Below are 12409 nucleotides of genomic sequence, written 5' to 3'. Positions count from 1 at the left end.
CTTGTTTCGTAACGTTTGTAAACGTTCGGCTTAAATCGTTAAAAAGGAGGAACGTTTGGATTTAATTCGTAACGTTTGTAAACGTTTGGCTTAAATTGCTAAAAAGGTGAAACGCTTGCATTTATTTTGTAACGTTTGTAAAAGTTTGACTTATATTGCTAAAAAGGTGAAACGCTTGGATTTGTTTCGTAACATTTGTAAATATTTGGCTTAAATTGCTAAAAAGGTGAAACGCTTGGATTTGTTTCGGAATGTTTGAAAACGTTTGGCTTAAATTGCTAAAAAGGTGAAACGCTAATATTTGTTTCGTAGCGTTCGTAAACGTTTGTCTTAAATTTCAAAAAAGGTGAAACGCTTGGATTTGTTTCGGAACGTTTGTAAACGTTTGTCTTATATTGCTAAAAAGGTAAAACGCTTGGATTTGTTTCGTAACTTTTGTAATGGTTTGGGTTAAATCGCTAAAAATGTGAAACGTTTGGATTTATTTCATAACGTTTTAAACATTTGGTTTTGTTTCGTAATGTTTGTAAACGTTTGGCTTAAATCGCTAAAAAGGGGAAACATTTGAATTTATTTCCTAACGTTTGTAAACGTTTGACATAAATTGCTAAAAAGGCGAAACGTTTGGATTTGTTTCGAAACGTTTGTAAACGTTTGTCCTAAATAGCTAAAAAGGTGAAACGTTTGGATTTGTATTGTAAAGTTTGTAAACGTTTGGCTTAAATCGCTAAAAAGGTGAAACGTTTGGATTTTTTTCGTAACGTTTGTAAATGTTTGGGTTAAATCGCTAAAAATGTGAAACGTTTGGATTTGTCTCATAACGTTTTAAACGTTCGGTAATGTTTGTAAACGTTTGGCTTAAATCGCCAAAAAGGGGGAACTTTCCTAATGTTTGTAAACGTTTGGCATAAATTGCTAAAAAGCCGAAACGTTTGGATTTGTTTCGAAACGTTTGTAAACATGTGGCCTAAATAGCTAAAAAGGTGAAACGTTTGGATTTGTATCGTAACGTTTGTAAACGTTTGGCTTAAATCGCTAAAAAGGTGAAACGTTTGGATTTTTTTCGTAACGTTTGTAAATGTTTGGCTTGAATCGCTAAAAAGGTGCAACGTTTGGATTTGTTTCGTAACGTTTATAAATGTTTGGCATAAATTGCTAAAAAGGTGAAATGTTTGGATTTGTTTCGTAACGTTTTAAACTTTTGGCTTAAATCGCTAAAATGGGGAAACATTTGGATTTTTTTCGTAACGTTTCTAAACGTTTTGCTTAAAATGCTAAAAAGGTGAAATTATTTAATTTTGTTTCATAATGTTTGTAAACGTTCGGCTTAAATCGCTAAAAAGGTGAAACGCTTGGATTTATTTCGTAACGTTTGTAAACGTTTGGCTTAAATTGCTAAAAAAGTGAAACGCTTAGATTTGTTTCGTAACATTTGTAAACGTTTGACTTATATTACTAAAAAGGTGAAACGCTTGGATTTGTTTCGTAACATTTGTAAACGTTTGGCTTAAATTGCTATAAAGGTAAAACGCTTGGATTTGTTTCCTAATGTTTGTAAACGTTTGGCTTAAGTTGCTAAAAAGGTGCAACACTTGGATTTGTTTCATAACATTTGGAAACGTTTGGCTTAAATTGCTAATAAGGGGAAATATTTGGATTTGTTTCATAACTTTTGTAAACGTGTGGCTTAAATCGCTAAAAAGGTGAAATGTTTGGATTTGATTCGTAACATTTGTAAATGTTTGGTTTAAATTGCTAAAAAGGGGAAACGCTTGGATTTGTATCGTAACATTTGTAAACGTTTGGCTTAAATTGCTAAAAAGGTGAAATGCTTGGATTTGTTTCGTAACGTTTGTAAACGTTTGGCTTAAATTGCTATAAAGGCAAAACGCTTGGATTTGTTTCCTAATGTTTGTAAACGTTTGGCTTAAGTTGCTCAAAAGGTGCAACACTTGGATTTGTTTCATAACATTTGGAAACGTTTGGCTTAAATTGCTAATAAGGGGAAATATTTTGATTTGTTTCATAACCTTTGTAAACGTTTGGCTTATATCGCTAAAAAGGTGTAATGTTTGGATTTGATTCGTAACGTTTGTAAATGTTTGGTTTAAATCGCTAAAAAGGGGAAACGTTTGGATTTGTTTCGTAAAGTTTGTAAACGTTTGGCTTCAATCGGTAAAAAGGGGAAACGTTTGGATTTGTTAGGTCACGTTTGTAAACGTTTGGCATAAATCGGTAAAAAGGTGAAATGTTTGGATTTCTTTCAAAACATTTTAAAATTTTGGCTTAAATCACTAAAATGGGGAAACTTTTGGATTTGTTTCGTAACGTTTGTAAACATTTGGCTTCAATCGCAAAAAAGGTGAAACGTTTGGATTTATTCCGTAACATTTGTAAACGTTTGGCTTAAATCGCAAAAAAGGTGAAACGTTTCAATTCATTCTATTACGTAAACGTTTGGCTTAAATTTCTCAAAAGGTGAAGCCCTTGGATTTGTTTCAGAACGTTTGTAAACGTTTGGCTTAAATTGCTAAAAAAGTGAAATGCTTGGATTTGTTTCGTAACGTTTGTAAACGTTTGTCTTAAATTGCTAAAAAGGAAAATGCTTGGATTTGTTTAGGAACGTTTGTAAACATTTAGCTTAAATTGCTAAAAAGGTGAAACGCTTGGATTTGTTTCGTAACGTTTGTATACGTTTGACTTACATTGCTAAAAAGGTGAAACGTTTGGATTTGTTTCGTAGTGTTTGAAAATGTTTGGCTTAAAGCGCTAAAAAGGGGAAAAGTTTGGATTTGTTTCGTAACGTTTATAAACGTTTGGCATAAATCGCTAAAAAGGTGAAATGTTTGGATTTGTTTCGTAACGTTATAAACTTTTGGCTTAAATCGCAAAAATGGGGAAATGTTTGGATTTCTTTCGTAAAGTTTATAAACGTTTGGCTTAAAATGCTAAAAAGGTGAAATATTTAGTTTTGTTTCGTAATGTTTGTAAACGTTTGGCATAAATTGCTAAAAAGGCGAAACGTTTGGATTTGTTTCGAAACGTTTGTAAACGTTTGTCCTAAATAGCTAAAAAGGTGAAACGTTTGGATTTGTATCGTAAAGTTTGTAAACGTTTGGCTTAAATCGCTAAAAAGGTGAAACGTTTGGATTTGTTTCGTAGCGTTTGTAAGTGTTTGGGTTAAATCGCTAAAAATGTGAAACGTTTGGATTTGTCTCATAACGTTTTAAACGTTTGGTAATGTTTGTAAACATTTGGCTTAAATCGCCAAAGAGGGGAAACGTTTGAATTTGTTTCCTAACATTTGTAAACGTTTTGCATAAATTGCTAAAAAGCCGAAACGTTTGGATTTATTTCGAAACATTTGTAAACATGTGGCCTAAATAGCTAAAAAGGTGAAACGTTTGGAATTGTATCGTAACGTTTGTAAACGTTTGGCTTAAATCGCTAAAAAGGTGAAACGTTTGGATTTGTTTCGTAACGTTTGTAAATGTTTGGCTTGAATCGATAAAAAGGTGCAACGTTTGGATTTGTTTCGTAAAGTTTATAAACGTTTGGCATAAATCGCTAAAAAGGTGAAATGTTTGGATTTGTTTCGTAACGTTTTAAACTTTTGGCTTAAATCGCTAAAATGGGGAAACATTTGGATTTTTTTCGTAACGTTTGTAAACGTTTGGCTTAAAATGCTAAAAAGGTGAAATATTTAGTTTTGTTTCGTAATATTTGTAAACGTTCGGCTTAAATCGCCAAAAAGGTGAAACGCTTGGATTTATTTCGTAACGTTTGTAAACGTTTGGCTTAAATTGCTAAAAAGGTGAAACGCTTGGATTTGTTTCGTAACATTTGTAATCGTTTGACTTATATTGCTAAAAAGGTGAAACGCTTGGATTTGTTTCGTAACGTTTGTAAACGTTTGGCTTAAATTGCTATAAAGGTAAAACGCTTGGATTTGTTTCCTAATGTTTGTAAACGTTTGGCTTAAGTTGCTAAAAAGGTGCAACACTTGGATTTGTTTCATAACATTTGGAAACGTTTGGCTTAAATTGCTAATAAGGGGAAATATTTGGATTTGTTTCATAACCTTTGTAAACGTGTGGCTTAAATCGCTAAAAAGGTGAAATGTTTGGATTTGATTCGTAACGTTTGTAAATGTTTGGTTTAAATTGCTAAAAAGGGGAAACGCTTTGATTTGTATCGTAACATTTGTAAACGTTTGGCTTAAATTGCTAAAAAGGTGAAACGCTTGGATTTGTTTCGTAACGTTTGTAAACGTTTGGCTTAAATTGCTATAAAGGTAAAACGCTTGGATTTGTTTCCTAATGTTTGTAAACGTTTGGATTAAGTTGCTCAAAAGGTGCAACACTTGGATTTGTTTCATAACATTTGGAAACGTTTGGCTTAAATTGCTAATAAGGAGAAATATTTTGATTTGTTTCATAACCTTTGTAAACGTTTGGCTTAAATCGCTAAAAAGGTGAAATGTTTGGATTTGATTCGTAACGTTTGTAAATGTTTGGTTTAAATCGCTAAAAAGGGGAAACGTTTGGATTTGTTTTGTAAAGTTTGTAAACGTTTGGCTTCAATCGCTAAAAAGGGGAAACGTTTGGATTTGTTTGGTCACGTTTGTAAACGTTTGGCATAAATTGCGAAAAAGGTGAAATGTTTGGATTTCTTTCAAAACATTTTAAAATTTTGGCTTAAATCACTAAAATGGGGAAACGTTTGGATTTGTTTCGTAACGTTTATAAACATTTGGCTTCAATCGCAAAAAAGGTGAAACGTTTGGATTTATTCCGTAACATTTGTAAACGTTTGGCTTAAATCGCAAAAAAGGTGAAACGTTTCAATTCATTCTGTTACGTAAACGTTTGGCTTAAATTGCTAAAAAGGTGAAACCCTTGGATTTGTTTCAGAACGTTTGTAAACGTTTGGCTTAAATTGCTAAAAAAAGTGAAATGCTTGGATTTGTTTTGTAACGTTTGTAAACGTTTTTCTTAAATTGCTAAAAAGGTAAAATGCTTGGATTTGTTTAGGAAAGTTTGTAAACGTTTAGGTTAAATTGCTAAAAAGGTGAAACGCTTGGATTTGTTTCGTAACGTTTGTATACGTTTGACTTACATTGCTAAAAAGGTGAAACACTTGGATTTGTTTCGTAGTATTTGAAAATGTTTGGCTTAAAGCGCTAAAAAGGTGAAACGTTTGGATTTGTTTCGTAACGTTTATAAACGTTTGGCTTAAATCGCTAAAAAGGTGAAATGTTTGGATTTGTTTCGTAACGTTTTAAACTTTTGGCTTAAATCGCAAAAATGGGGAAATGATTGGATTTCTTTCGTAAAGTTTGTAAACGTTTGGCTTAAAATGCTAAAAAGGTGAAATATTTAGTTTTGTTTCGTAATGTTTGTAAACGTTCGGCTTAAATCGCTAAAAAGGTGAAACGCTTGGATTTATTTCGTAACGTTTGTAAACGTTTGGCTTAAATTGCTAAAAAGGTGAAACGCTTGGATTTGTTTCGTAACATTTGTAAACGTTTGACTTATATTGCTAAAAAGGTGAAACGCTTAGATTTGTTTCGAAACGTTTGTAAACATTTGGCTTAAATTGCTATAAAGGTAAAACGCTTGGATTTGTTTCCTAATGTTTGTAAACGTTTGGCTTAAGTTGCTAAAAAGGTGCAACACTTGGATTTGTTTCATAACATTTGGAAACGTTTGGCTTAAATTGCTAATAAGGGGAAATATTTGGATTTGTTTCATAACCTTTGTAAACGTTTTGCTTAAATCGCTAAAAAGGTGAAATGTTTGGATTTGATTCGTAACGTTTGTAAACGTTTGGTTTAAATCGCTAAAAAGGGGAAACGCTTGGATTTGTTTCGTAACATTTGTAAACGTTTGGCTTAAATTGCTAAAAAGGTGAAATGCTTGGATTTGTTTCATAACGTTTGTAAACGTTTGGTTTAAAATGCTATAAAGGTAAAACGCTTGGATTTGTTTCCTAATGTTTGCAAACGTTTGGCTTAAGTTGCTAAAAAGGTGCAACACTTGGATTTGTTTCATAACATTTGGAAACGTTTGGCTTAAATTGCTAATAAGGGGAAATATTTTGTTTCATAACCTTTGTAAACGTTTGGCTTAAATCGCTAAAAAGGTGAAATTTTTGGATTTGATTCGTAACGTTTGTAAACGTTTGGTTTAAATCGCTAAAAAGGGGAAACGTTTGGATTTGTTTCGTAACGTTTCTAAACGTTTGGCTTCAATCGCTAAAAAGGGGAAACGTTTGGATTTGTTTCGTAACGTTTGTAAACGTTTGGCTTCAATCGCTAAAAAGGGGAAACGTTTGGATTTGTTTGGTCACGTTTGTAAACGTTTGGCATAACTCGCTAAAAAGGTGAAATGTTTGGATTTCTTTTAAAACATTTTAAACTTTTGGCTTAAATCACTAAAATGGGGAAACATTTGGATTTGTTTCGTAACGTTTGTAAACATTTTGCTTCAATCGCAAAAAAGGTGAAACGTTAGGATTTATTCCGTAACATTTGTAAATGTTTGGCTTAAATCGCAAAAAAGATGAAATGTTTCAATTCATTCTGTTACGTAAACGTTTGGCTTAAATTGCTAAAAAGGTGAAACCCTTGGATTTGTTTCAGAACGTTTGTAAACGTTTGGCTTAAATTGCTAAAAAAGTGAAATGCTTGGATTTGTTTCGTAACGTTTGTAAACGTTTGTCTTAAATTGCTAAAAAGATAAAATGCTTGGATTTGTTTAGGAACGTTTGTATACGTTAAGCTTAAATTGCTAAAAAAGTGAAACGCTTGGATTTGTTTCGTAATGTTTGTATACGTTTGACTTACATTGCTAAAAAGGTGAAACGTTTGGATTTGTTTCGTAGTGTTTGAAAATATTTGGCTTAAAGCGCTAAAAAGGTGAAACTTTTGGATTTGTTTCGCAACGTTTATAAACGTTTGGCATAAATCGCTAAAAAGGTGAAATGTTTGGATTTGTTTCGTAACGTTTAAACTTTTGGCTTAAATCGCAAAAATGGGGAAATGTTTGGATTTCTTTCGTAAAGTTTGTAAACGTTTGGCTTAAAATGCTAAAAAGGTGAAATATATAGTTTTGTTTCGTAACGTTTGTAAACGTTCGGCTTAAATCGCTAAAAAGGAGGAACGTTTGGATTTAATTCGTAACGTTTGTAAACGTTTGGCTTAAATTGCTAAAAAGGTGAAACGCTTGCATTTTTATTTTGTAACGTTTGTAAACGTTTGACTTATATTGCTAAAAAGGTTAAACGCTTGGATTTGTTTCGTAACATTTGTAAATATTTGGCTTAAATTGCTAAAAAGGTGAAACGCTTGGATTTGTTTCGGAATGTTTGAAAACGTTTGGCTTAAATTGCTAAAAAGGTGAAACGCTAATATTTGTTTCGTAGCGTTCGTAAACGTTTGTCTTAAATTTCAAAAAAGGTGAAACGCTTGTATTTGTTTCAGAACGTTTGTAAACGTTTGTCTTATATTGCTAAAAAGGTAAAACGCTTGGATTTGTTTCGTAACGTTTGCAATGGTTTGGGTTAAATCGCTAAAAATGTGAAGCGTTTGGATTTATTTCATAACGTTTTAAACGTTTTCGTAATGTTTGTAAACGTTTGGCTTAAATCGCTAAAAAGGGGAAACATTTGAATTTATTTCCTAACGTTTGTAAACGTTTGGCATAAATTGCTAAAAAGGCGAAACGTTTGGATTTGTTTTGAAACGTTTGTAAACGTTTGTCCTAAATAGCTAAAAAGGTGAAACGTTTGGATTTGTATCGTAAAGTTTGTAAACGTTTGGCTTAAATCGCTAAAAAGGTGAAATGTTTGGATTTTTTTCGTAACGTTTGTAAATGTTTGGGTTAAATCGCTAAAAATGTGAAACGTTTGGATTTGTCTCATAACGTTTTAAACGTTCGGTAATGTTTGTAAACGTTTGGCTTAAATCGCCAAAAAGGGGAAACGTTTGAATTTGTTTCCTAACGTTTGTAAACGTTTGGCATAAATTGCTAAAAAGCCGAAACGTTTGGATTTGTTTCGAAACGTTTGTAAACATGTGGCCTAAATAGCTAAAAAGGTGAAACGTTTGGATTCGTATCGTAACGTTTGTAAACGTTTGGCTTAAATCGCTAAAAAGGTGAAACGTTTGGATTTATTTCGTAACGTTTGTAAACGTTTGGCTTAAATTGCTAAAAAGGTGAAACGCTTGAATTTGTTTCGTATCATTTGTAAACGTTTGACTTATATTGCTAAAAAGGTGAAACGCTTGGATTTGTTTCGTAACGTTTGTAAACGTTTGGCTTAAATTGCTATAAAGGTAAAACGCTTGGATTTGTTTCCTAATGTTTGTAAACGTTTGGCATAAGTTGCTAAAAATGTGCAACACTTGGATTTGTTTCATAACATTTGGAAACGTTTGGCTTAAATTGCTAATAAGGGGAAATATTTGGATTTGTTTCATAACCTTTGTAAATGTTTGGCTTAAATCGCTAAAAAGATGAAATGTTTGGATTTGATTCGTAACGTTTGTAAACGTTTGGTTTAAATTGCTAAAAAGGGGAAACGCTTGGATTTGTTTCGTAACATTTGTAAACGTTTGGCTTAAATTGCTAAAAAGGTGAAACGCTTGGATTTGTTTCGTAACGTTTGTAAATGTTTGGCTTAAATTGCTATAAAGGTAAAACACTTGGATTTGTTTCCTAATGTTTGTAATCATTTGGCTTAAGTTGCTAAAAAGGTGCAACACTTGGATTTGTTTCATAACATTTGGAAACGTTTGGCATAAATTGCTAATAAGGGGAAATATTTGGATTTGTTTCATAACCTTTGTAAATGTTTGGCTTAAATCGCTAAAAAGGTGAAATGTTTGGATTTGATTCGTAACGTTTGTAAACGTTTGGTTTAAATCGCTAAAAAGGGGAAACGTTTGGATTTCTTTCGTAACGTTTGTAAACGTTTGGCTTCAATCGCTAAAAAGGGGAAACGTTTGGATTTGTTTGGTCACGTTTGTAAACGTTTGGCATAAATCGATAAAAAGGTGAAATGTTTGGATTTCTTTTAAAACATTTTAAACTTTTGGCTTAAATCACTAAAATGGGGAAACGTTTGGATTTGTTTCGTAACGTTTGTAAACATTTGGCTTCAATCGCAAAAAAGGTGAAACGTTTGGATTTATTCCGTAACATTTGTAAACGTTTGGCTTAAATCGCAAAAAAGGTGAAACATTTCAATTCATTATGTTACGTAAACGTTTGGCTTAAATTGCTAAAAAGGTGAAACCATTGGATTTGTTTCAGAACGTTTGTAAACGTTTGGCTTAAATTGCTAAAAAAGTGAAATGCTTGGATTTGTTTCGTAACATTTGTAAACGTTTGTCTTAAATTGCTAAAAAGGTAAAATGCTTGGATTTGTTTAGGAATCTTTGTAAACTTTTAGCTTAAATTGCTAAAAAGGTGAAACGCTTGGATTTGTTTCGTAACATTTGTATACGTTTGACTTACATTTCTAAAAAGGTGAAACATTTGGATTTGTTTCGTAGTGTTTGAAAATGTTTGGCTTAAAGCGCTAAAAAGGTGAAACGTTTGGATTTGTTTCGTAACGTTTATAAACGTTTGGCATAAATCGCTAAAAAGGTGAAATGTTTGGATTTGTTTCGTAATGTTTTAAACTTTTGGCTTAAATCGCAAAAATGGGGAAATGTTTGGATTTCTTTCGTAAAGTTTGTAAACGTTTGGCTTAAAATGCTAAAAAGGTGAAATATTTAGTTTTTTTCGTAACGTTTGTAAACGTTCGGCTTAAATCGCTAAAAAGGAGGAACGTTTGGATTTAATTCGTAACGTTTGTAAACGTTTGGCTTAAATTGCTAAAAAGGTGAAACGCTTGCATTTATTTCATAACGTTTGTAAACGTTTGACTTATATTGCTAAAAAGGTGAAACGCTTGGATTTGTTTCGTAACGTTTGTAAATGTTTGGCTTAAATTTGTAAAACGGTGAAACGCTTGGATTTGTTTCGGAATGTTTGAAAACGTTTGGCTTAAATTGCTAAAAAGGTGAAACGCTAATATTTGTTTCGTAGCGTTTGTAAACGTTTGTCTTAAATTTCTATAAAAGTGAAACGCTTGGATTTGTTTCGGAACGTTTGTCTTAAATTGTTAAAAAGGTAAAACGCTTGGATTTGTTTCGTAACGTTTGCAATGGTTTGGGTTAAATCGCTAAAAATGTGAAACGTTTGGATTTGTTTCATAACATTTTAAACGTTTGGTTTTGTTTCGTAATGTTTGTAAACATTTGGCTTAAATCGCTAAAAAGGGGAAACGTTTGAATTTGTTTCCTAACGCTTGTAAACGTTTGGCATAAATTGCTAAAAAGGTGAAACGTTTGGATTTGTTTCGAAGTGTTTGTAAACGTTTGTCCTAAATAGCTAAAAAGGTGAAACGTTTGGATTTGTATCGTAAAGTTTGTAAACGTTTGGCTTAAATCGCTAAAAAAGTGAAACGTTTGGATTTGTTTCGTAACGTTTGTAAATGTTTGGGTTAAATCGCTAAAAATGTGGAACGTTTGGATTTGTCTCATAATGTTTTAAACGTTTGTTAATGTTTGTAAACGTTTGGCTTAAATCGCCAAAAAGGGGAAACGTTTGAATTTGTTTCCTAACGTTTGTAAACGTTTGGCATAAATTGCTAAAAAGCCGCAACGTTTGGATTTGTTTCGAAATGTTTGTAAACATGTGGCCTAAATAGCTAAAAAGGTGAAACGTTTGGATTTGTATCGTAACGTTTGTAAACGTTTGGCTTAATTCGCTAAAAAGGTGAAACGTTTGGATTTGTTTCGTTACGTTTGTAAATGTTTGGCTTGAATCGCTAAAAAGGTGCAACGTTTGGATTTGTTTCGTAAAGTTTGTAAATGTTTGGCTTGAATCGCTAAAAAGGTGCAACGTTTGGATTTGTTTCGTAACGTTTATAAACATTTGGCATAAATCGCTAAAAAGGTGAAATATTTGGATTTGTTTCGTAACGTTTTAAACTTTTGGCTTAAATCGCTAAAATGGGGAAACGTTTGGATTTTTTTCGTAACGTTTGTAAACGTTTGGCTTAAAATGCTAAAAAGGTCAAATATTTAGTTTTGTTTCGTAATGTTTGTAAACGTTCGGCTTAAAACGCTAAAAAGGTGAAACGCTTGGATTTATTTCGTAACGTTTGTAAACCTTTGGCTTAAATTGCTAAAAAGGTGAAACGCTTGGATTTGTTTCGTAACATTTGTAAACGTTTGACATATATTGCTAATAAGGTGAAACGCTTGGATTTGTTTCGTAACGTTTGTATACGTTTGGCTTAAATTGCTATAAAGATAAAACGCTTGGATTTGTTTCCTAATGTTTGTAAACGTTTGGCTTAAGTTGCTAAAAAGGTGCAACACTTGGATTTGTTTCATAACATTTGGAATTGTTTGGCTTAAATTGCTAATAAGGGGAAATATTTGGATTTGTTTCGTAACATTTGTAAACGTTTGGCTTAAATTGCTAAAAAGGTGAAACGCTTCCATTTATTTCGTAACGTTTGTAAACGTTTGACTTATATTGCTAAAAAGGTGAAACGCTTGGTTTTGTTTCGCAACGTTTGTAAATGTTTGGCTTAAATTGCTAAAAAGGTGAAACGCTTGGATTTGTTTCGGAATGTTTGAAAACGTTTGGCTTAAATTGCTAAAAAGGTGAAACGCTAATATTTGTTTCGAAGCGTTTGTAAACGTTTGTCTTAAATTTCTAAAAAAGTGAAACGCTTGGATTTGTTTCAGAATGTTTGTAAACGTTTGTCTTAAATTTTTAAAAAGGTAAAACGCTTGGATTTGTTTCGTAACGTTTGCAATGGTTTGGGTTAAATCGCTAAAAATGTGAAACGTTTGGATTTGTTTCATAACGTTTTAAACGTTTGGTTTTGTTTCGTAATGTTTGTAAACTTTTGGCTTAAATCGCTAAAAAGGGGAAACGTTTGAATTTGTTTCCTAACGTTTGTAAACGTTGGCATAAATTGCTAAAAAGGTGAAACGTTTGGATTTGTTTCAAAACTTTTGTAAACGTTTGTCCTAAATAGCTAAAAAGGTGAAACGTTTGGATTTGTATCGTAAAGTTTGTAAACGTTTGGCTTAAATCGCTAAAAAGGTGAAACGTTTGGATTTGTTTCGTAACGTTTGTAAATGTTTGGGTTAAATCGCTAAAAATGTGAAACGTTTGGATTTGTCTCATAACGTTTTAAACGTTTGGTAATGTTTGTAAACGTTTGGCTTAAATCGCCAAAAAGGGGAAACGTTTGAATTTCTTTCCTAACGTTTGTAAACGTTTGGCATAAATTGCTAAAAAGCTGAAACGTTTGGATTTGTTTCGAAACGTTTGTA

This window comes from Mercurialis annua, linkage group LG3 (genome assembly GCF_937616625.2).
Source record: "Mercurialis annua linkage group LG3, ddMerAnnu1.2, whole genome shotgun sequence".
NCBI lineage: Eukaryota > Viridiplantae > Streptophyta > Magnoliopsida > Malpighiales > Euphorbiaceae > Mercurialis > Mercurialis annua.
The sequence above is the reverse complement of the archived record's forward strand: the minus strand, read 5'-3'. Positions refer to the sequence as shown.